At 37.9% G+C, this 23,289-nt stretch overlaps 1 long non-coding RNA gene across 3 annotated transcripts in view; it reads right to left on the bottom strand.

Moving 5' to 3' along the window:
- LOC125934439 (uncharacterized) overlaps positions 1-17,648 on the bottom strand; it is a 419,134-nt gene extending 401,486 nt beyond the window's left edge. For all 3 annotated transcript variants that reach the window (XR_007461397.1, XR_007461404.1, XR_007461398.1), the window contains exon 1: positions 17,579-17,648. This is a non-coding gene — a long non-coding RNA (uncharacterized LOC125934439). The remainder of the gene's footprint in view (positions 1-17,578) is intronic.
- Positions 17,649-23,289: the final 5,641 nt, after the last annotated feature.

The raw sequence follows: 23,289 nt of genomic DNA, 5'->3' as shown, positions 1-23,289 counted from the left end.
AGAGGGATGAACTGGGGGAGAAAGCCATGGAGGGCAGCGACCTGCTTTTGCTTGCAGAGAGAGGACAGAGTATGGAAAACATTCCCCTCCCCCAACACCCAAATGCAGCTGAAAAGAATGAGTATTCAAGGAAGTGAACAAAATAATGGAGAAAAGAGAAAGGAGAGGGCTTAAATTCCATTAAGACTCTATAAACAGGGGGAGTGCAGAGTCTGAAACTCCGCAGCTTGATACCTGGTGGTGCTCTGGTGGGAAGGGCAATCCCAAGGAGCAGAGAGCAAGGTCCTTGGGGTCCACAGACCACAGGGAGAAAGGCGGTTTCTCTGCTGGGAGGACATTTGGTAGAGGCTGTGCAGCCTCCCCACAAGCAAAGTTCCCAGCGAACTCCAAAGAACAACCACATTCACTGGACAAGGACATTAAGGGAGAAGCCTGGGGCCAGATGTGTGTGATTTGCCATAATCCCTGTAACACTAGTGCTACACGATCACATGAACTTTTTCTGGGGCGGGCTGGCACCCAGCCACCGTCTCTGGGTATCAGCAGCATTGCATCTCCTAAACATTCCTGAGGGCAGGCCATCAACCAGCCATTGCTCAGTGACACCCTCCCCCAGAAGGTCTGAGCTGGCCAAACCCGCAGTACCTCAGAAGTGAGGGGTTGGGAAACAGCCTCATCTGAGATAAAACTCAGGAGGGAGGTGCCACCCAGCAACCTGAGGTTGTAAAAGCAGGGAGTGGACAGAAGCTGGAGATAAAGGAGCGCATGGCTGCTGATCAGGGAGAGCAGAGTTCTGATACTAGAGACGGGGTAGATGCATGATGCCATTTTCATCCTTCCCGCACAGGCCCATACACACCTACAGACACCACAACAATCCACCCCAGTAAGCTAAGCAGCACCCTCTAGTGGAGAACAGAGCTGTTACACTAAGCCCCGCCCAACTGGGCCAACCTCACTCGTCAGGAACACCACAAGTCTCTCCACCTGCTTAGTTTACAGACTGCAAAATGCTTCATAGTTTGATTTCTAGGGGAAACCAATCTGTTTCAATCACACTTCAGCCTGTTTGCTGTTCCATCTAGTGAAATTTTTTCCTTTCTTTTCTTATTCTTGAATACAGAAAGAGAAATAATTTATTTTTATTTTCCATTTCTATTAAAAACTTTTTTCTTTGTTTTTTGCTACTAAATTTTTTATTTTTGTAAATTTTTCAAATTAAAATTTTTTACTTCCATAATTTCATTTTATTCTATTTAATTGTATTCATTTTTTCAAATTCTCCATTTTCCTTTATTTTTTCTTTTCTTATCTTTCCTTTTTTTCTCTAATCTGTCAAGCTCCTTTTAACAACCAGACCAGAACACACCTAGGATCTAGCATCTTTTATTTGATTTTTTGTTGTTTTTAATTTTTTAATTTTAATTTTTATACCTCATTAATTACTTTTCTTCCTTCAAAATGACAAAACGAAGATGGAGCACCTAAGTGGCTCAGTCAGTTGAACGACCGACTTCGGGTCAGGTCATGATCTCACGGTTTGTGGGTTACAGCCCCGTGTCAGGCTCTTTGCGAATAGCCCAGAGCCTGGAGCCTGCTTCTGATTCTGTGTGTCCCTCTCTCTTCCCCCCCCCCCCACCACTCATGCTCTGTCTCTCTCTGTCTTAGAAATAAACATTAAAAAAAATTGTTTAAAAAAATGACAAAACGAAGGAATTCACCCTAAAAGAAAGAGTACAAAGAAATAACAGCCAGGGACTTAATCAACACAGATACAAGCAAAATGTCCAAAACAGAATTTAGAATCACGATAATAAGAATACTAGCTGGGGCCAAAAAGAGATTAGAATCCCTTTTTGTGGAGATAAAAGAAGTAAAAGCTAGTCGGGATGAAATAAAAAATGCTATAACTGAGCTGCAATCTCGAATGAATGCCACAGCGGCATGGATGGATGAAGCAGGGCAGTGAATCAGTGACATAGAGGACAAACTTATGGAGAACAATGAAGCAGAAAAAAAAAAAGAGGAGACTGGGGCAAAAGAATACAATTTAAGAATTAGAGAAATCAGTGACTCATTAAAAAGGAACATCAGAATCATAGGGGTCCCAGAAGATGAAAAGAGAGAAAAAGGGGTAGAAGGGTTATATGAGCAAATCATAGCACAAAACTTCCCCAACCTGGGGAAAGAGACAGACATCAAAATCCAGGAAGCACAGAGGACTCCCATCAGATTCAACAAAAACTGACTATCAACAAGGCATATCATAGTCAAAGTCGCAAATATTCAGGCAAGGAAAGAATCATGAAAGCAGCAAGGGGAAAAAAGTCCTTAACCTACAAGGGGTTAGCCACAGAAACTCAGCAGGCCAGAAAGAAGTGGCAGGATATATATATAATGTGTTGAATTGGAAAAATATGCAGCCAAGAATTCTTTATCCAGCAAGGCTGTCATTCAAAATATAAGGAGAGATTAAAAGTTTCCCAGACAAACAAATTTAAAGGAGTTTGTGACCACTAAACCAGCCCTGAAAGAAATTTTAAGGGGGACTGAGGGGAAAAAAAACAGAAAAAAAAAAGCAACAAAGGCTAGAAAGGACCAGAGAACACCACCAGAAACCCCAACTCTACAGGCAACATAATAGCAATAAATTCGTATCTTTCAGTACTCACCCTAAACATCAATGGACTAAATGCTCTAATCAAAAGCCACAGGGTAACAGAATGCATAAGAAAACAAGATCCATCTATACGCTGTTTATAAGAGACTCACTTTAGACCTAAAGACACCTTCAGATTGAAAGTAGGGGATGGAGAACCATCTATCATGATAATGGTCACCAAAAGAAACCCGAGTAGCCATACTTACATCAGACAATCTAGACTTTAAAAGAAAGACTGTAACAAGAGATGAAGAAGGGTATTATATCATAATTAAGGGGTCTATCCACCAAGAAGATATAACAGTGGTAAACATTGATGCTGCAAATGTGGAAGCAGCCAAATATATACATCAATTAATGACAAACATAAAGAAACTAATTGATAATAATACCATAATAGTAGGGGACTTCAACACCCCACTTATAACAATGGACAGGTCATCTAAACAGAAAATCAACAAGGAAAGAATGGCTTTGAATGACACAATGACTGAATGAACTTAACAGATATATTCAGAACATTTCATCCTAAAGCAACAGAATACACATTCTTCTCCAGTGCACATGGAACATTCTCCAAAATAGATCATATACTAGGACACAAATGAGCCCTCAAGGAGCACAAAAAGATCGAGATCATACCATGCATATTTTCAGACCACAACGCTATGAAATTTGAAATCAACCCCCCCAAAAATATGGAAATATAACACATACTTGGAGACTAAAGACCATCCTACTAAGGAATGAATGGGCCAACCAAGAAGTTAAAGAGGAAATTAAAAAGTTCATAGAAGCCCATGAAAATGATAACACCACAGCCCAAAACCTCTGGGACGCAGGAAAGGCGGCAATAAGACGAAAGTATATAGCAATCCAGGCCTTCCTAAAGAAGGAAGAAAGGTCTCATATACACAATCGAACCTTACACCTTAAAGAACTGGAAAAAGATCAGCAAATAAAACACAAAAACAGCAGAAGATAGGAAATAATAAAGATTAGAACAGAAATCAATGCTATAAAAACCAAAAACACAGAAGAGATCAATGAAACCAGAAGCTGGTTCTTTAAAAGAATAAACAAAACTGATAAACCACTAGCCAGTTTGATCAAAAAGAAAAAGGAAACACCCCAAATAAATAAAATCATGAATGAAAGAGATCACAACTAACACCACAGAAATGCAAACAATAATAATATAATATTATGAGCAATTATATGCTAACAAATTGGGCATTTGGAAGAAATGGATAAATTTCTTCCCTGTTGTAGAAACAACAGGAACAGAAACTTTGAACAGACTCATAACCAATAAAGAAATTAAATCAGTAATCAAAAGTCTCCCACCAAACAAGAGTCCAGGGCTGGAAGGGTTTCCAGGAGAATTCTACCAAACAATTAAAGAAGAGTTAACACTTACTCTTTTGAAGCTGTTCCAAAAATGTAGAAATGGAAGGAAAACTTCCAAACTCTATGAAGCCAGCATTACCTTGATTCCAAAACCAGACAAAGACCCCACTAAAAAAGAGAACTATAGACCAATTTCCCTGATGAGCATGGAAGCAAAAATCCTCAACAAGATACTAGCCAACCGGATCCAACAATACATTAAAAAAATTATGCACCACGACCAAGTGGGATTTATACCTGGGATGCATGGCTGGTTCAATATCTACAAAACAATCAGTGTGATACATCACATCAATAAAAGAAAAGACAAGAACTACATGATCCTCTCAATAGATTCAGAGAAAGCATTTGACAAAATACACACATTCTTTCTTGTTAAAAGGATATCCTTCAAGAAAGTAGGCATAGAAGGATCATACCTCGAGATCATAAAAGCCATATATGAACAACCCAACACTAATATCATCCTCAATGGGGAAAAACTGAGAGCTTTCCCCCTAAGATTAGGAACAAGACAGGGATGTCCACTCTCACCACTGTTATTCAACATATTGAATAATATTGGAAGTCTCAGCCTCAGCAATCAGACAACACAAAGAAATAAAAGGCATCCAAATTGGCCAGGAAGAGGTCAAACTTTCACTCTTCACAGATGACATGATACTCTATATGGAAAACCCAAAATATTCTACCAAAAAACTGCTAGAACCGATCCATGAATTCAGCAAAACGGCAGTATATAAAACCAATGCACAGAATTCAGCTGCATTCCTATACACCAACAATGAAGCAACAGAAAGAGAAATCAAGGAATCAATTCCATTTACAATTGCACCACAACCCATAAATTACCCAGGAATAAATCTAACCAAAGAGGTGAAAAATCTATACACTGAAAACTATAGAAAACTTATGAAACAAATTGAAGAAGACACAAAAAAAAAATGGAAACAGATTCCATGCTCCTGGATAGGAAGAAAAAATATTGTTAAAATGTCAATACTACCCAAAGCAATCTACATATTCAATGCAATCCCTATCAAAATAACACCAGCATTCTTCACAGAGCTAGAACAAACAATCCTAAAATTAGTATGGAACCAGAAAAGACCCTGAATAGCCAAAGCGATCTTGAAAAAGAAAACCAAAGCTGGAGGCATCACAATTCCAGACTTCAAGCTGAATCACAAATGTAATCATCAAGATAGTGTGATACTGGCACAAAAACAGACACTCAGATCAATGGAACAGAATAGAGAATCCAGAAATGGGCCCAGAAACATATGGTCAACTAATCTTTGACAAAGCAGGAAAAGACTATCCACTGGAATAAAGACAGTCTCTTCAGCAAATGGTGCTGGGAAAACTGGACAGCAACATACAGAAGAATGAACCTGGACCACTTTCTTACACCATACACAAAAATAAACTCAAAATGGATAAAAGACCTAAATGTAAGACAGGAAGCCATCAAAATCTTGGAGGAGAAAGCAGGCAAAAATTCTTTGATCTTGGCTGCAGCAACTTTTCTCAGCATATCTCCAGAAGCAAGGGAACCCAAAGCAAAACTAAACTATTGGGTTCTCATCAAAATAAAAAGCTTCTGCACAGCGAAGGAAACAATCAGCAAAACTAAAAGGCAATCAACAGAATGGGAGAAGACATTTGCAAATGACATATCAGATAAAGGGTTAGTATCCAAAATCTATAAAGAACTTATCAAACTCAACTCCCAAAAAATAAATAATCTAGTGAAGAAATGGGCAAAAGACATGCATTGACATTTCTCCAAAGAAGACATCCAGACGGCCAACTGAAACATTAAAAAATGCTCCACATCACTCATCATCAGGGAAATACAAATAACAAATCAAAACCACAATGAGATACCACCTCACACATTGTAGAATGGCTAACATTAACAACTCAGGCAACAACAGATGTTGGCAAGGATGCGGAGAAAGAGGACCTCTTTGGCACTGCTGGTGGGAATGCAAACTGGTGCAGCCACTCTGGAAAACAGTATGGAGGTTCCTCAAAAAAGTAAAATTGAACTACCCTATGATCCAGCAATTGCACTACTAGGTATTTATCCGAGGGATACAGGTATGCTGTTTCAAAAGGACACATGCACCCCCAATGTTTGTAGCAGCACTATCAACAGTAGCCAAAGTATGGAAAGAGCCCAAATGTCCATCGATGGATGAGAAGATAAAGATGTGGTATATATATACAATGGAGTATTACTCAGCAATCAAAAAGAATGAAATCTTACCATTTGCAACTACGTGGATGGAACTAGAGGGTATAATGCTAAGTGAAATTAGTCAAAGAAAGACAAATATATGACTTCACTCATATGAGCTTTAAGATACAAAACAGATGAACATTAGGGAAGAGAAGCAAAAATAATATAAAAACACAGAGGGGGACAAAACCTAAGAGACTCTCAAATACAGAGAACAAACAGAGGGTTGCTGGAGGGTTGTGGGTAAATGGCTACATGGGTAAGGGGCTTAAGGAATCTCCTGAAATCATTGTTGCACCATGTGCTAACTAACTTGAATGTAAATTATAAAAAATAAATTATAGAAAGCAAACAAACAAACAGGTCCTCACATGATACCTTCTCCTAATCTCTTTTAGGCCCATGCCATAAAAACTTGATCATAGGAAAAGAAATTTTTAAACAGAAGGTTAGATCTTGTGGTAAGATTATTCTGCACATGTCTCAAAATATTTGGAGGCAGGATATGTGAAGTAGGAAATTCTATTGCTAGAGTATACATACGTCCAGGTATGAGGGTAAGTTTTGAATTAGGCAAGAAAATATGGAGAATATAAGGACCAGATTAAGAAACACCAAGGTGGAGTGAAACAAAGTTGACTAAATTTATACCTTTCTCCACGTTATGATGAGTGAGGAACTGGAAGAAAAGAAAGGGAAGAACAAGAAAGACATACAGAGCAATAAGGCCTTGGAAATGTTTACTAAGAAGCATGACTGGAAAACATGCTTTTCAGTATATTATGGAGGAAGACAGATCTATTTGTGCACATCACTTCCTGTACCCAGGATTATACTAGCTGAAGCAACTACTAGGCAAGCAGATGATGTACAGATACAGGAAAGTCTGAAGGGACAATGAAAAGGCACTTGAGCATATGACAAGAAACCTAGACTCTAATTCTCACATAACTTGCTGAGCGACCTTTGTGAAGCTACAGTTTTCAACACCTACTAAATTAGATAGTTGAAACAGATCATCTTTGGGATCTATAACAAATGAATGCACATTAAAACTTTAAAGAAAGGTTAGTAACCCAAAAGTGTATAGTAGCTATTAAGTTAATATAAATAAAGAATGTTAGCCAATAGAGAGTTATAGAGACAATGTCAGACTAGAGGCAGCTACTACTGAATGCCCCCCAATTCTGGCAGATGGGAATATGCATCCTATATTGTGAAGCTGTCTGATATTTTTGAAAGGAATGTAAATGCAGATAACCTGAATATACCTACATACACTAGATATACCAAATTTGTAGTTAAAAACCTTCCCCGCCCACACACAAAAGAAAACAGGCACATATACCTTCAGTGGAGGGAATTCTACCATACATTTAAGGAAAAAACAACATCAATTACACACAAACTTTTCTAGACTATTGGAGAGAATGGAACACTTCTAGCAGTAACCTTATAATTAAACCTGACCAAAATATTTTAAGAAAACTAAAGATCAATATCCCTCTTTAACAGAGATGTGAAAATTCTAAACAAAATTTTAACAAATTGAATATAGCAACATATAAAAATGAATATATATTATAACCAACAGAAAATTATCCCAAAAATACAAGCTTGATTTAACATTTTGAATTCAATCATTGTAATTTACAATCAAAACAATAAAACCAGGTGATGCTCTCAATACATACAGAAAAATCATTTGACAAAATCTAATATCCATTCTTGGAAAAATCTCAGTACACTCAAAATTGAACTTCCTCAATCTGCTAAAGGGTATCTATTAAAATCTACAATTAATCTCATACTTAACGTGAAAGATGGACATATTCCTACTAATATTAGGAAAAAGAATGCAGTTCTCACCATTTATGTTCACTAGAGGTACTAGCTATTCCATTAACACAGAAAAATAAATAAAAGATAACCATTTTGTAAAACAAGAAGTAAAACTGTCTATACTACCAAACAGCATGACCATCTACATAGAAAATCCACTGGAATGTATTTAAAAAAAAAACTATTTAGAATTAGTAGTTACGTTCAGCAAGGTTACAGGATATAGGGCCAATATACATAAATATAAAGTATGTCTTTATAATAGACATGATGATCAGAAATTGTAATTGAGGGGTGCCTGGGTGGCTCAGTCCATCAAGAGTCCAACTTTGGCTCAGATCATGATCTCATGGTTCATGGGTTTGAGCCTGGCATCGGGGTCTGTGCTGACAGCTCAGAGCCTGAAGCTTGCTTCAGATTGTGTCTCCCTCTCTCTCTGCCTCTTCCCTGCTCACACTCTATGTCTCTCAAAAATGAATAAACATTAAAAATTTTAAAGAAAAAAATAAATTGAAACTGAAAAAGCAACAATATTCATAACAAAATAAAAAAGTGAAATATTAGTAATAAATCTGAAAAGTATATGTAAGACCTACAGCAAAACAGTGCTCAAATATTTTTTTTTAATTTTTTTAATGTTTATTTATTTTTGAGAGAGACAGACAGGCAGAGTATGAGCAGGAGAGGGGCAGAGAGAGAGGGAGACACAGAATCGGAATTAGGCTCCAGGCTCTGAGCTGTCAGCACAGAGCCTGACGCAGGGCTCGAACTCATGAGCCTTTGAGTTGTGACATCATGACCTGAGCTGAAGCTGGCCGCTTAACTGACTGAGCCACCCAGGCTTCCCAACAGTGCTCAAATTTTAAAAGATCTAAATAAATGGAAAAAATATAACATGTTCATGCACTAGAAACTCTGTATTTTTAAGATATTGGTTCTCTCCAAATTGATCTTATAGGTGTAATACAATCCCAATCAAGTTCCTGGTATTTCTGGTAGGATTTGACAAGCTGATTCTAAAAGTCACACAGAAATGCTAAGGACTAAGAATAATCAAAACAATTTTGTAAAAGAAACCAAGTTACAGGATTTGTGCTACCTGATATTAAAACTTATTATAAAGTCATGCTTACCCAGACAATAGGGTACTGGTATGCAGATATAGACAAAAATATCTTTGGAACAAGACAGTTTTGGAGTAAAACCACACATACAGAGACAATAGATTTTTTTTTAATGACTAGATTATTCAGTGAGAGATGAATGATAGATTATTAATGATAGATTATTCAGTGAGAGAAGGACAGTCTTTCAACAAATAGTGCTAGAATAACCACACATCAAAATACAAAAAAATGAACTTCAATACATATCTCACACCATAAAGTTCAACTCAAAATCGATTTTTTTTAAAGCTAAAAAGCTTCTAGAATAAAGTATGGGAGAAATTCTTTAAGTTAGGCAAAGACTTATTAGATAAAACATATAAGAACAATCTATTAAATTCTTGTTAAATTGGATTTCATCAAAATGAAAAACTTCTTCTCTTTGAAAGATGTTATTAAGAAAATGAAAAGATAAGACACAAACTAGGATAAAGTATTTGCAAATAATTTTCCTGATGGACTTGTGTTCAGAATATATAAATAACACTCAAAACCCAATCATGAGAAAACAACCCAATTTTTTAAATGGGCAAAAGAAGATAACATAGAATACAAATAAGAACATGATATCACACACTCAAAATCATTAGACATTAGGAGAATGCAAATTAAAACTTAGATGAAATAAAACTGCACAACTCTTATGATGATTCAATTGTGGAAATGTAGAGAAATGGTCTAAAACTGACTCTAGAAGAAATTAAACACTGCATTTAATGATTATGTTACAGACATAAAATCAGTACCTACATAAATTGACACCCACATACACAGAAATACTTGGCCTATATGCATTTCAAGGTTAATGCTGTCAAAATTCAAGGAACAGATAACTCTGATCTATAAAAACTTTTCCAGAGAGTAGGAGAAAAAAGGAAATGCCACCCATTTTATAAGCTTGGTATATAAAATATGGATATCAAACTCTGATGTCATAATGAATTAAACAACACAGGTGAGGGGAATAAAAACTCACTTATAATATAACCCTAAACACTCTTAGCAAACCAAATCAGCAATGCATTTTTAAAAATCATGTCCAAGCTGAATTTACCAAGGAATTGAAGAATGCTAAGCAACAGCAAATCTAACATAATTCAGGACATTGCAAACATAAAGGATGAATAGCCATGTAATAGTCTTAATAGATGCAGCAAGGGCATTTGCCAAAAAAATCAACACTCGTTCGTGTTTAAACCATAAAAAACATTCAAAACAAATTTTAAAACTCTTCTCAAGTTAGGAATAGAAGGTAATGTCCTCTCTCTAATAAAGGACACAGAAAATGTCATAATGGTAAGATTTAAAAAAAAAATTTTTTTAACATCAGGAAGAAACAAGGATGCCCACTATCACTGCTTCTATTAATCACTGTATTTGAGGTCCTTGCCAGTACAATATCAAAAGAAATGTGTCTCATTTCAGTTACTGACACTTTTCTGCTCAGCTTTATAAAAAAAAACTCTTTTTAAACTGTCTATATTCTCTTTTTCCAATTTTTCTTCTCAAATTTTTTTCTATGTGGAAATAAACAAGAAACATCCAAATAAGAACAAGCACAGCCTATTGATTCAGAACTTGCTATAACAAAGGATTCAGCCACTATCACATGTCTTCAGTAGAAATTCAAATGGCAGGCAGAAGATTGGGAAAGCTTTATGGAAAAAAGGGAAGGCTTCAGGTGTGCCATGTATGGAGGCTGTTGGCATGAGGAAGCCATAGGCAGGCTAACTAGAAGCAGGATGTCCCATATGACCAGCTAGAGGTGCATATTTGCCTTTCTCTAATTGGCCCTGAGTTTGAAACAAGGATAAAAGTTAGGGAAGCTGTCAGTTATTAATAAAGTCCTGGCCACTTGTGGCTGACTATTACAAGGGTTATTTTTTAGTTTCCTGAACTGTTTGCTATCTGAACAAATCGCTATCTGACTTGCTACAATTCTGACTTACAGACAGTAGGTTGACTTCCTGGGTTGGTTAGTATAGACAATGGGTTGGTTTCCTGAACTGTTTGCTGCCTACTATGGGTCAGAATTCTATTTTTATATATAGTCTGTCCATTGTCCATTTATATGTTCAGTCTCTCACCTAGAACTCATTCCAAAATCACATCTTTATTGCCATCAATCTCCTGAAACGGCTCTTGTCAAGGTTACCAATGATTAATTTTGCTAAAGCCAAAGGTCAGTTTTTACCCTCATTTCATCTAATCTATCAAAAACATTTGAAAATGAATCTCTCCCTATTCCTGGAAACATTTTCTTTACATGGCTTCCAGGATGTCACACTTTGAATTTCCTGCCTTACTATTTTGTTCATGTCTGTATCCCCAGTTCCTTGAACGATTTAGGCTTATAGAAGGTGATCAATACATATGTGTTTGATTTGTTTTAATTTGTTGACAATCTTAAAGAGTCCTCCAGCTAGTCCCCAACTCACTGTTTAGAAATGAGTAATATAAATCCTAAAGAGGTGCAATCTCTTGCCTTAATTCACACAATAGGTTAATAAAAGAAATAATTATAAGCCAGATTACTATGTTCAGTTCAATGCTCTTTCCAAATATAAAGGGCCACCTCTGATGCTTTGATTTCAACTTAATCTCATCCTAGGGTCTGAGGAGATATATCTTATTAAAGTAGTACCTTATAAAAACTATATGAATAACAAGGCAAATAATATTTTGTTTTAAGAAAAAAATACGTTATCGACAGCAAAGATAACATCTGGGTTTCTGAGTCTAAGCATTTTATTTATTAGTATTTCCTATTTGGGAAAATGTACGTCTTAGTTCATCACATTCATTTAAATTCATCTCTTTAAATAAAGGAACTCTTTGAAAGAAGAGATGTCTTACTTATGCATGTATTCTTAGCACAGAAACCTGTACCTGGCATATAGCAGGAGCTCAATAAATGTCTGATGAATAACTGAATGATGAATTAATAGATGAATGATCTCTCTTAGACTGAAAGCTATTGTGAAGATTAAGTTCCCTAATGAGAATTTAAAGTTTAACTGTGGTAACCAACTGTTTCTGAATTTAGGAAGTCAGAATTTGTTAACTGGATATGTTCTCTTATTCTGTATCCTTAGGCAACTCTTCACAAATCCCTGTTCTGCTCCTGGTCTTTGCTTTTACATTTAAAATGTGGTCTGAATGTGCTTCTCAGGCATCATAATTCTATTCAAGCAGTATTTTTCAAGTCCTTGCAAATCCTTTAGTGAAAGAGGACACATTCACCAAGAATTATTATTTTATAATGGCATAGATGAGAAGAGGTCTTCAAATCAGTTTGCAAAAACAGTCATTTCAGCGGCTTCCTATCTCTGCCCCAGTTTTCTAAATCAGCCAATAATAATTATTCCCTATAAATCAGACCTCCCTGAAGTTTTCTTCCTTTTTACAGTTGCAGCAAGCTGGCTGCTTTTCCCTCATTACATTTTATGTCTTTGTTTTGTTTGCACAGTCTCCTTTCTTCCCTACCATTGTAATTCTCACTGTGTCAGAAGATGCTAAATTTATGAGTGGGAAAATGTTGGTTTCTAGCAGCTCTTAATAGAAAATGTATCCTAATTACAAAAAATAAAAAATAAAAATAAAAACACTCCACTCTTTGCAAGGACTGATCTACTTGCAAATTTTGACAAACAACCTGTGAAGTGGCAAATTACCATGAAGGGAACTCTATTTCCCGTTTCCTGACCATTCAGAGATGTACATGCACCAACACTCAATAAGAAGACTCTCCTAAACATGGGAGAGAAGTTATTCTATACATATGGTTAACATCCAATAGGGAAAAAAAAATAAGTAGTATGATAAGAAAAGCAAGGCCAAGTCCAGCTTCTCAAATACTAATGATCTCTCTAGACCTAAGCCCTAAGATGCGGCCCTGTAACCTCACAAAGACAGACTCAGGGATCAAAGAAAGAAAACAAGTGATTGATTGCCCTAATGCATTATTTAAGCAGAGTAAATGGTTATATAAACAGTTTTCTAAGAGCTTAAATATCAATTAAACATTGTAAAACCTGATTTCTGGTCAATTAATCCTCCCTCTTTTGCACAATTGCTCTATATTAGACATATTATATTATTGTGTTTATCACTCTGGAGATACATATATCTGCTGAGAGCACTTCAAAAGCTCCAAATACTCATCATTTGTGATCACAAAGACTGGCATAAAAATAGTATGTTACTACAGATGCATATTTGTTGAGTATATGACTTTAAAGGGATCTTGCCTATGGTCATTCTTTAAATACAACCAAGGTAAAAACAAAACTGCTTTTATATACTATTTCACAATTCAATCCAGTAACTAGAATCACACCAATATGTTGCCTATGTGTCCTTCCCCATTTAAGCTTCTTCTGATGGCTCTAACCAACTGGCAAATCAGAACATGCTAAGATATGTAATAGGTTATTGTTTAAACTGATTAAAAAGGAAATTATATTTTGGGTTCCAAAGCCTCCAATTATGGTATTGGGATGCTTATTTAACAAAACTAAACAGACTATTTTAAACTGTTTTTATGGAGCTTCCACAAAATCTGAGATTAAAGTGACAGTATATTAATATCAAACAATTGTTTGAGGTGACAGAAAGAAAATGATAGACTCACTAGCAACAATCCCATTAATAAATGAACAAAGATATGAAACTGATCAGCAGTAGCTGAATTATTGAGTCCCAGGCCCATCTGCTCCAGTTTTATGAGTCAAAAATCAAAATTGCATGAACTGGTGAGTACTCAATCTTCACAAACATCAGAGTCAAATTAAGGAAATTACCCAGCACACCAAATGCAGCTCAGCACATCATCAAACCATTAAAACAGCAACCTTATACCAAAAAAGAACCACACACACCAGGATCTTTGTACAAATGGAATAATAATAGCCAGATGGAACACAAATTCTGATGGTAGGCAGCATGATCCTTGGCACAGTGAATATATGTCATGTGGAAAACCAATAGGGGGTCATCACAGAATAATCAAAATGAGTCTCAGGAAATTCATCCTGAACAAAGAGAAGAAGAAAGGCCTTGGATTGTAAGAAGTCAAAATGACCAGATGATATGGGTATAATAGAAACAGCAGGAATACTGAAGTGAGAGAGCCAGACATCAACAATAAATTTGCCATCTATTAGTTGTGGCATTAAATTGTTAGCTCTTTTGTTTCTTCTAGAAAATGAGGGTCACAGCATCCACATCACAGAGTTGCCAGGATTAAAAATCATATCTTAATCTCGGACAAGTCAAAATGTATTCTCTTGGAGACCCAACCTGTATCATGTTGTTGGTTGTTTGAGAAAACAAGGTGAGGACTCATGAACAGCGTCTGTCACACCACGGGTGTTTATCATTAGTACTATCATCACTACAAAACCATTAAATTCCTGTCTTCTAAGTTATGCAATGTTCTGTATTTCAAAGTGGCTGCCTGAGGGGCGCCTGGGTGGCTCGGTCGGTTAAGTGTCCGACTTCGGTTCAGGTCATGATCTCACAGTCCGTGAATTCGAGCCTGGCGTCGGGCTCTGTGCTGACAGCTCAGAGCCTGGAGCCTGTTTCAGATTCTGTGTCTCCCTCTCTCTCTGCCCCTCCCCTGTTCAGGCTCTCTCTCTGTCTCAAAAATAAATAAACGTTAAAAAAAATTTAAAAAAAACAACAACAAAGTGGCTGCCTGAGACAGAGACAATGCTATGTGTTCAAATCACTGTTCTTCCTGAACATACAGGGGCAAGTTTCTGAACCTCATACACGTGTAGGCTGACATCATGGGACGGGATTCTGGTCAATTAGATCCCTTGAAATCACTTTTGGAAACGGTTTTATATCTCTCAGCTGCTGAAAGCAGGATTTCATCCTGCTATGTTAAATTCTCCTCCCTCCTTTGGTAATATTTTTTGTAGATTCTGTAACTTTCTGATTATTTTTAATTATTAAAACATAGTCCAATCCAGATTAAAATGTCAGCATTCAAAACTTTCCCCAACCCCTTTCCCAGCACAAACTACTGTGGCTCTGGCTTCCCAGAGTGGGGAAAGATCATGGGAATGGCTGCACCTCCCACCCACCCCTGCCCCACCTAGGTTGTCTAGGTAAAGACACATGTTGGAGTCAAGGAGGAAGGGTGGAGATGTGGGGTCTTCTTCAATTACTGTCCACCTGTAATTTCTGAGTATGAGTCCCTTGCCCCATTCTGGTTCTTTTGGATTTTGTCTGATGTTTTTAACCTCCTTTAATGTGTTGGTCTTCACATCAGTGCACAATTTTCTTCACTATAGTATTCATCTTCTCTCTGGCTCTCTCTCGTGTTCAATGGAGCAACTATTGTTCTCATAAACCTTGCCAGTTGGACAACTCTCCTCTCTTCTTTAGATTAGATATCTCCTGGCGGGGTCCAGCAGCCACCTTGGCAGTCCTCAGCTGCTGTTTCTTCTCCAACATGTGAACTCCCCATAGGAACTGTTAGATCTAAATCCTCTGAGGGCAAAAATGAATGGAATGTGGTACAGATAGCCCCAAATTCTTCTCAAATAGACTTCACCATAGTCATTTCAAGCCTGTGGGTCTTTGCTACACCAATGGTCTTCCACTTCCAGATCCCCACAGCAAAATCAGGTTATCAGTCAGTATGTTTATTAACACCCATGCCCACGTTCCCAAAATTTCACCCTATGTGTTTTGGAGTCAGCACCAGAGTGGGCCAGCTGAACTTCTACCTCAGCAAGTATTTCACCAAGGAATCAGATGGCTTTCTTTTTAAGCACTCCTGATTCTTATGGGTGATTCTCTTGGAGCTGCTTCACTTGGCTCCCCTGAACTTCCAGAGGGTAGAGAAAAAAGCTTCCCTCTAAAAAATACGACTATCACCATGAGGTTAACCACTTGATGGTTCTAGCCCTCACTCCAGTCCCCTTCTCATTTAGATGCATGAGACAGTGTGGGAAAAATGACCGTCTCGTCCAATTCTCAAAAACCCTACAGGGAACTATAGGCAGTGATAGGCAGTTGCTGATGGCTGTCCATGGAAAAGGGGGCACTTGAAGCCTTTTGATTCCAGCTTTGGCCTTAGTCTGATTCTGGTACAAAAGCAAAAAAACTGATTCAAGATCCCATTAGGTTGGGGCCTCACTACTAAGTCATATGCAGCATTCTTAAAGCCAGATTGCCAAGAAAAGAGCATTTTATCTCAAGTATTTTACCATAGATATATGTTTCTCTAATTTTGAATAGGTTTATCTCATTGCATGTCTGTCTCTTTGAACTAGACAATGAGTGATTTAAAGGCAGGGATCATATTGTACCCATTATTATGTCCTGGGAAACCAGCAAATGCTCAACATTCAGTAGCTACTGAATAAGCCCTGAATGAATGAGTGAGTGAATGAATGAATGATTAAATAAATGAGCTCTCTGATTTCTTTATCTTTGCCATGGCCCAGGTCATCTATGAAAGTTAAACTCAAGGCAAAGACTAAAGTGCTGATACTGGACAGGGAGGTACAAGACCAGGTGGTGGAGGTCAGGAAATAAGAAAAAGTAAAGCAAGGAAAGACGTGGTACAGTAAGAGGCAGTGTGCTACTTGCTAACCACTGCTTCACAGTGAGCCACGAAGAGACCCTGCACATCTCTTGGCAGGCACGTTTCTTCAGCAGGCAGGTCTTCTCCAGAAGGATGGCAAAGAGAAAGTACACCTTGAAACAGTCACATAAAAGAGGGAAAGAATGGCAAATTATCTTCCCCGCTACCATTCCCATGGTGAAAGTCTACTTCATAGGAGCTGGCTCTCCCATGTTTCAGGGTTCTGTCATCTGATCCTTTGATGGTAGTGCAGGAAGTGTATAGTTCTATGCCCCATGGTTATCTGTCCAGAGGTGAAGGGGTGACTTGGTATAGATACATCTTAGAGGCTTAGGGCTTCTGGTCAGACTCCCGTTTGCACAGGGTGCTTGGCCAGGATGCTAGGAGAGATGGGAGCTGCAGCTCACGCTGGGAGGCAGTCGACAGCTTCAGGACAAAGGATATAAGTCAAAAGTGTAAAAGGTTTATATTTATACATTCACTTACCACCTTTTCTCCTTTGAATCCACTAAGAAGAAAACAAAATATTTTTTGACTTAGAGAGATATTCAGAGACTATACTTCTCCGCAATTTGAAGGTACATGACACTGAATTTTACTTAGTGTTATAGCATTTCATGTTACCTCTAACATGAGGATATATTTACCTTCTTCTGGCAGGAAATTAAGCTCTGCTAGTTGCCCACTCTGATTCTTGGGAGTTCTATTCATTATGTGCTCAGCAATGGGAATGGAACTGGTTTTGATGTATTAATGTTGTAATGAACCTCTGCCTATTCCTGGACAAGCCAGGGCACACTCTGTCATTCTTTGATTACTGCCGAGATCCCCCATCTGCCAAGTCCTTTGAGGAGATCTTCTTGTCCACGTTCTATATATCATTTGAGGGGAGGGTGGTGCCAGGGGCCTTCTGCACCACAGTTCAGAGGGGAGGCAACAGAACACATAAACCAAACCTGGTATGGACAAAATAAAGAGGGTAATACTGAAAACATGTAGAGCCTGGGTGATTTTCTCATTCATCTTTGGCTGATGGAAGAAGGTCTGCTGCTAAGTGAAGGATGGGCCCACGGTAATGAAGCTGTCTGCAGCACTGAGAGCTGCTTGGCCATGGCACATAGTTCAAAATTACTGCAACTGCCTGGGTGTCAGGACCCATCAATTGTCCCTGACTCACCTGCTGGGCTCAGAGCCATGGACCATGGGCTAAAACATCATCATTCTCCCAGATGAGACCCACACTTAACTGTTTATCCCCAGTATCCCTTCCCCCTCCCACCAAACATTTCCATTGATCAAGTCCTGTTATTTCTCTGGGTACAGAGTCATGGAACATAGAGTGGCATCATCATTCTTCCTCACAGTTCACATCCACCAAGGAGTTATTTCCTTCTCTTTCACATGACTTACTGTCCGACAGCCTAGATATTTGACTTCTATGTGGCCTGCATACAAAGTGAGGAGTATAGAAAGTCCAGGAAGCTTTGTTCTGAGCTAAGCAGTTCTTGCCATCATTTCTGCCATTTGGTCAAAAAGTCCTTCCTGTACATCCACATCCATAGAGTTCTCTCCAACTAAGCCACAGACCATACATTGAAAGAACACCTTGTCTTTGAATTGGAGGCCACCTTAGAGCTCATCCAAATCCACCACCTGGACTTATCAGGGATCTGGTGTGATGATAATCATACTGTCCTCAGTTTAAATTCTTCCAGTGAAGTGAGGTAGAGACAATCCCAAAACTGTGACTTTGTTGATAAAAACTGCCAATCACTGTAAATTTTCTCAAAATAGTGAGCCAGCATCTGCTTCCTTTTAACTTTAACCCATTAGGCCATGAAACATAAACTGAATTATCCTTTAATAAAGTGGACCCTCAACAAGGCAGAGGTTAAGGGCACCAACCCCTTAGGCAGTAGAAAATCCATGTATAATTTTTGACTCCCCCAAAACTGAACTACTAATAGCCTACTGGGCTATTACCAATAACAAACAGTCTGATTCATACATTTTGTATGTTACGTGTATTAAATACTTTATTCATACAATAAAGTAAACTGGAGAAAGGAAACTGTTGTTAAGAACATCATAAGGAAGAGAAAATACCTTTAGAGTACTGTATTTATCTCCAAAAATATCCACATTTAAGTGTACCTGCACAACTCAAAGCTGTGTTGTTCAAGGGTCAACTGTATAACAAACATTCAAAGGTTAGAGAATACAGCCATCATCTACCTTGTGAAGACATCTCTCCTGTGGTCTAGTCCCAAGCCCCTCTCAATACTCATAAAAATGTAGTTTCCACAAACATTTTCTTCCAAATTCTCCAGCATTATCCTTTTTAAATATTATGTGTGGAACTGTACCCAATATTTCAGCCATGGTCTCATCACTGAGACATACAGTGGGACCCCGTCTTCATGCATCTCTCCCTTGTATTTCTACAAATAATATCCAAAAATCACATTAAATACACAAATAGTAAAAGCTACATAATTTGGCTCAGAATAAGCTTATTAACTAAACCTTTGGCAAAATCTTTAACAAATACATTATTTTAAGCTATGCCTTCTCCTAATCTGTAATGCAGTGATTTTTTTCTTAAACCAAACTATAGTATTTTATATTTACTGCCAATTAAATTTTATTTGATTTATCATTTCAACTTATTCCTCTATCCTTGTATTCTGTCTCTCCAGTGTATTGACTTTCCCTTCTGGCTTCCTATCACTCCAAAATGTAATCAATGAGTTATATCCTCATTCCAGTCATTGATAGAAACCCAGAAAGTAGAGGTCTGAGCCTAGAAATACCTCACAGAGAAATAATTCAAAGCTGACACTAATAAATTAGACAATATATTCTTTAAGTATATATTTAATTACTTGTGAACCCAGACAATTCCACACATTTAGCCATCTTCAATTCAATCCATTAAATACTTGCTTAGAATTATGTCTACTATGTGCCAGGAAATACAAACATAATAGAATTTGTTCTCTGCCCTTAAAAGGTGCACAGTCTAATAGGGAAATAATCATATAGGCAATACGGCAGTTCCCTATGATGGGTACTACCACGCAAGTGGACTTGGAGCCCAAGAGGAGCTCAAGAAGGAGTAATGGACTATACCTGAGGTTGCTGAGGAAACCATAAAAAAGGACTTTTTTCCTTCCCCCTCCCTTTTTTTCTGACTTAAATCTCAAGGGTATGAAAAAGTAGAGAGTGTAATTTTACATTGTCCTGACAGCAACGGTGGTGAAGAGAAGATTGATTCTATTTAGGTCTATGCGAGTACAGGTCCATGTATACAACATCTTCCCCTCTAGGTTCTTGGTTCCCCATCCTCCAGCTCTGCGGCTGGTGTCAGAGGTCCTAAAGAGGGAGTTGCCTACAGTGGATGAAGCATACATGACACAGACAGGCATTATTCATGCTGGACAGACATTATTCAGGCTATCAGTGGACAATGGTACTGTTGAAGGGAGATCATAATGGTCAATGTGAATGTCAAGTATCAACACAGTTATCATGTGGCAGGTGAGGTAGGATGCTCACTAGCTCTGGTCTCCTCATCCCAGGCCTCTACTCTTTAGTATCTAGTCTCTATGAGGGGAGGTTTTATTTTTAAACAACAAAGTATTCTTCCAAACTTTCTTTCTAGCCAACAGTCCTTTCTGTTTCCCTGAAGACTTAGACTTTTCAAATCCAAATCCAACAACAATTTTTTCTGCTGCTTTTTTGATGTGTCATCACTTATCTAAAGTGATGCTGCAGACAGCCTAGCTGACTCAAGGAGGGCCAATGTTAGAAAGGAAAAAAGGAAATGTTGGTTAAGTATTCCAGAAGTATTATCCTGCCTCAGATGAGTAGGCAATCATCAACAGATGAGGAAAGAAACAGCTTATAAACAGACAGTACAGCATGTGCAAAAGGCACAAAAAAGCACAGCTTATCGGCAAGTTTTCCAATATCTTACTAAAATGTGGGTATTTTCCATCTAGTACATTCCCCTAGTCAAATCATTCATTAACAAGCCTGAACAAAGGAAATCAGATTAGTCCAGCCAGATTTCATTATTTCGAACTCACTGTTTTCAATAATTTCATCTTCCTTTCCAGAGCACTCACAATTCATCCCTAAATATTTTGTTCCTGAATTTGACCAGAGATTAATGCCACCTTCACTGATGTGTTCTTTTCAGAATTCACCCCTTCCCCTTTTTGAAAAACTGGTGATTACCCATTTCAATCATCCAGCACCTTTTCCATTCCTGGAAATTCTACAAAAAATAATAATAAAATGAAATTTGTAACACATTCCTTGGGCACTTACTATGTTGCAGTCACTGTACTAAGTGTTTGCAGACATTAAATTCCAGGTTGGTAACCATGCTTTTCTGCCCTTTCCAACTTGAAGATCATTTCCTTGGTTGTAGAAGACAGAAGCAAAATAGACATCGAATCACCTTCCTTTCGCCAGTCAGCCATATACCAACTGCCCAAGCAGTGAGCCCATGCCTTCCTTGTTCTTTTCCCTTTAAATATGGATAAATAAAACCCTCTGTTTTCTGTAACAAACATTTCACTAAGTTGCACTGATTCTTCATGATTTCATCAATATTATCCTTGCAAGTTTGTTCCACTCTTTGGTATCCATCTTTAAAATGCATCACTACTCCTCTCTTCCACAAATATACTCTTTCCCAAAGTTTGAAGCTAAATATCCATTACTAGAAGGAAATGGTTCAATTAATTATGGTGCATCCATAACATAAAATCATTTACAACCATTAAAAAGAGGTAGCTCTCTGTTGTGACATGGAAAAATATCTATGATATTTTGTCGGATGAGGAAAACAAGTCAGAAAACAATACATGTTCAGGGGTGCCTGGGTGGCTCAGTCAGTTGAGCATCCGACTTCGGCTCAGGTCATGATCTCACAGTCCGTGAGTTTGAGCCCCGCGTCAGGCTCTGTAATGACAGCTTGGAGCCTGGAGCCTGCTTTGGCTTCTGTGTCTACCTCTTTCTCTGTCCCTCCCCTGCTCATGCACTGTCTCTCTTTCTCTATCAAAAATAAATACACATTAAAAAAATAATAGAAAAAAAGAAAACAATACATGTTCAGTCCTGTTTGAATCTTTTTAATGATATACAAGCATCCTCTACTTTTCAAGAGTTCACATTATGCCACTTGGCTTTTAAAAAAGACCCCCATTAGTATCTGTTTTCACTAACTGAAAGAAATCTGAAGAGGATTTTCACTTCTCCCCCCCAAAAAAGGTAGATAGTGAAAATAGCATTCAGTGTCTGGTTTTGCAGCTAACCACTCTAGAGGCAGCACACACTCCAAGCATCGAGAATGGCACTTCTAAGCTCCTTCTCAGGTAACTACACTCAGCATCTCAGTATTAGCCACCACAGTTTTGAACTGTGTTTGTGTCTGTGCTTTATCTCGATTTATTTTGTGCATCCATTAGCAAGATGAATCCTAAGGTAACAAAAAAAATACTGAAAGAGGTTATTTTGGGGGAACACTCAAAATTTTTTTGCATGTAAATCAATGGTAATTGCTTCTTTGCTTTACACTATTTTGGCTTGCAAAAGTTTTATAGGAACGCTCTACTTTTGGACAGCAGGAAAAACCTATGTTACTACGGATAATATTTTACAAAAATTACACTATTAAATTTAAAATTTCCTCCTTAAAACATTGATCTCTTGTAGCCTTGAACCCTCAATACTAGGCCATTCATAAAATTCCTCCTGCCAGTAAAGGAGGAGGTCAGTACTTCATATCTTTAGTAAAATAATAGGATGGAAAGCCAGACTTGATGAACTCCTCACTTGATAGTGTTTCATGAAGGGAAGGTCCAGACAAGATAAGGGAAAATTCCAACAATGCCGGACTAAGGAAATATGAGAAGAAAAGATCCAGAGGTCAACTGAACTGATAGAAATAAGAGCTCAGACAAGTGGGTTTCAGTTTTCATCCTAAAGCTTGAGCCTAGAGAAGAAAAGATGACTTCTAAAAGTCAAAGAGAAACACCAAGTTTAGGGATTTCTTACCATGCTGCCCATTTTGTATTCTGTGAGGAGACCACTGTACACGAGACCCTGTGCCACCCTAGTGGGGTCAGCATAGTCAAGAGGGTAGAATAATATAATGGGAGAGAGGGAAGGGGAAGGGAGAAAAATATAGAAAGTGGGGCAAGAAGGGTGGGAGGAAGATTTAGTTTCAACTCCTGAGTCTCCCCTAGTTCTCATGATGCAGGGACACTCTGAACAGAGGTTGGTCTCATGAGCCTGCCATGGGGTCTAATGTAATGAAAGGTAACTCTACAGCAAAGACTGGGCC

This window comes from Panthera uncia, chromosome D1 (assembly GCF_023721935.1).
Source record: "Panthera uncia isolate 11264 chromosome D1, Puncia_PCG_1.0, whole genome shotgun sequence".
NCBI lineage: Eukaryota > Metazoa > Chordata > Mammalia > Carnivora > Felidae > Panthera > Panthera uncia.
The sequence above is the reverse complement of the archived record's forward strand: the minus strand, read 5'-3'. Positions and strand labels throughout refer to the sequence as shown.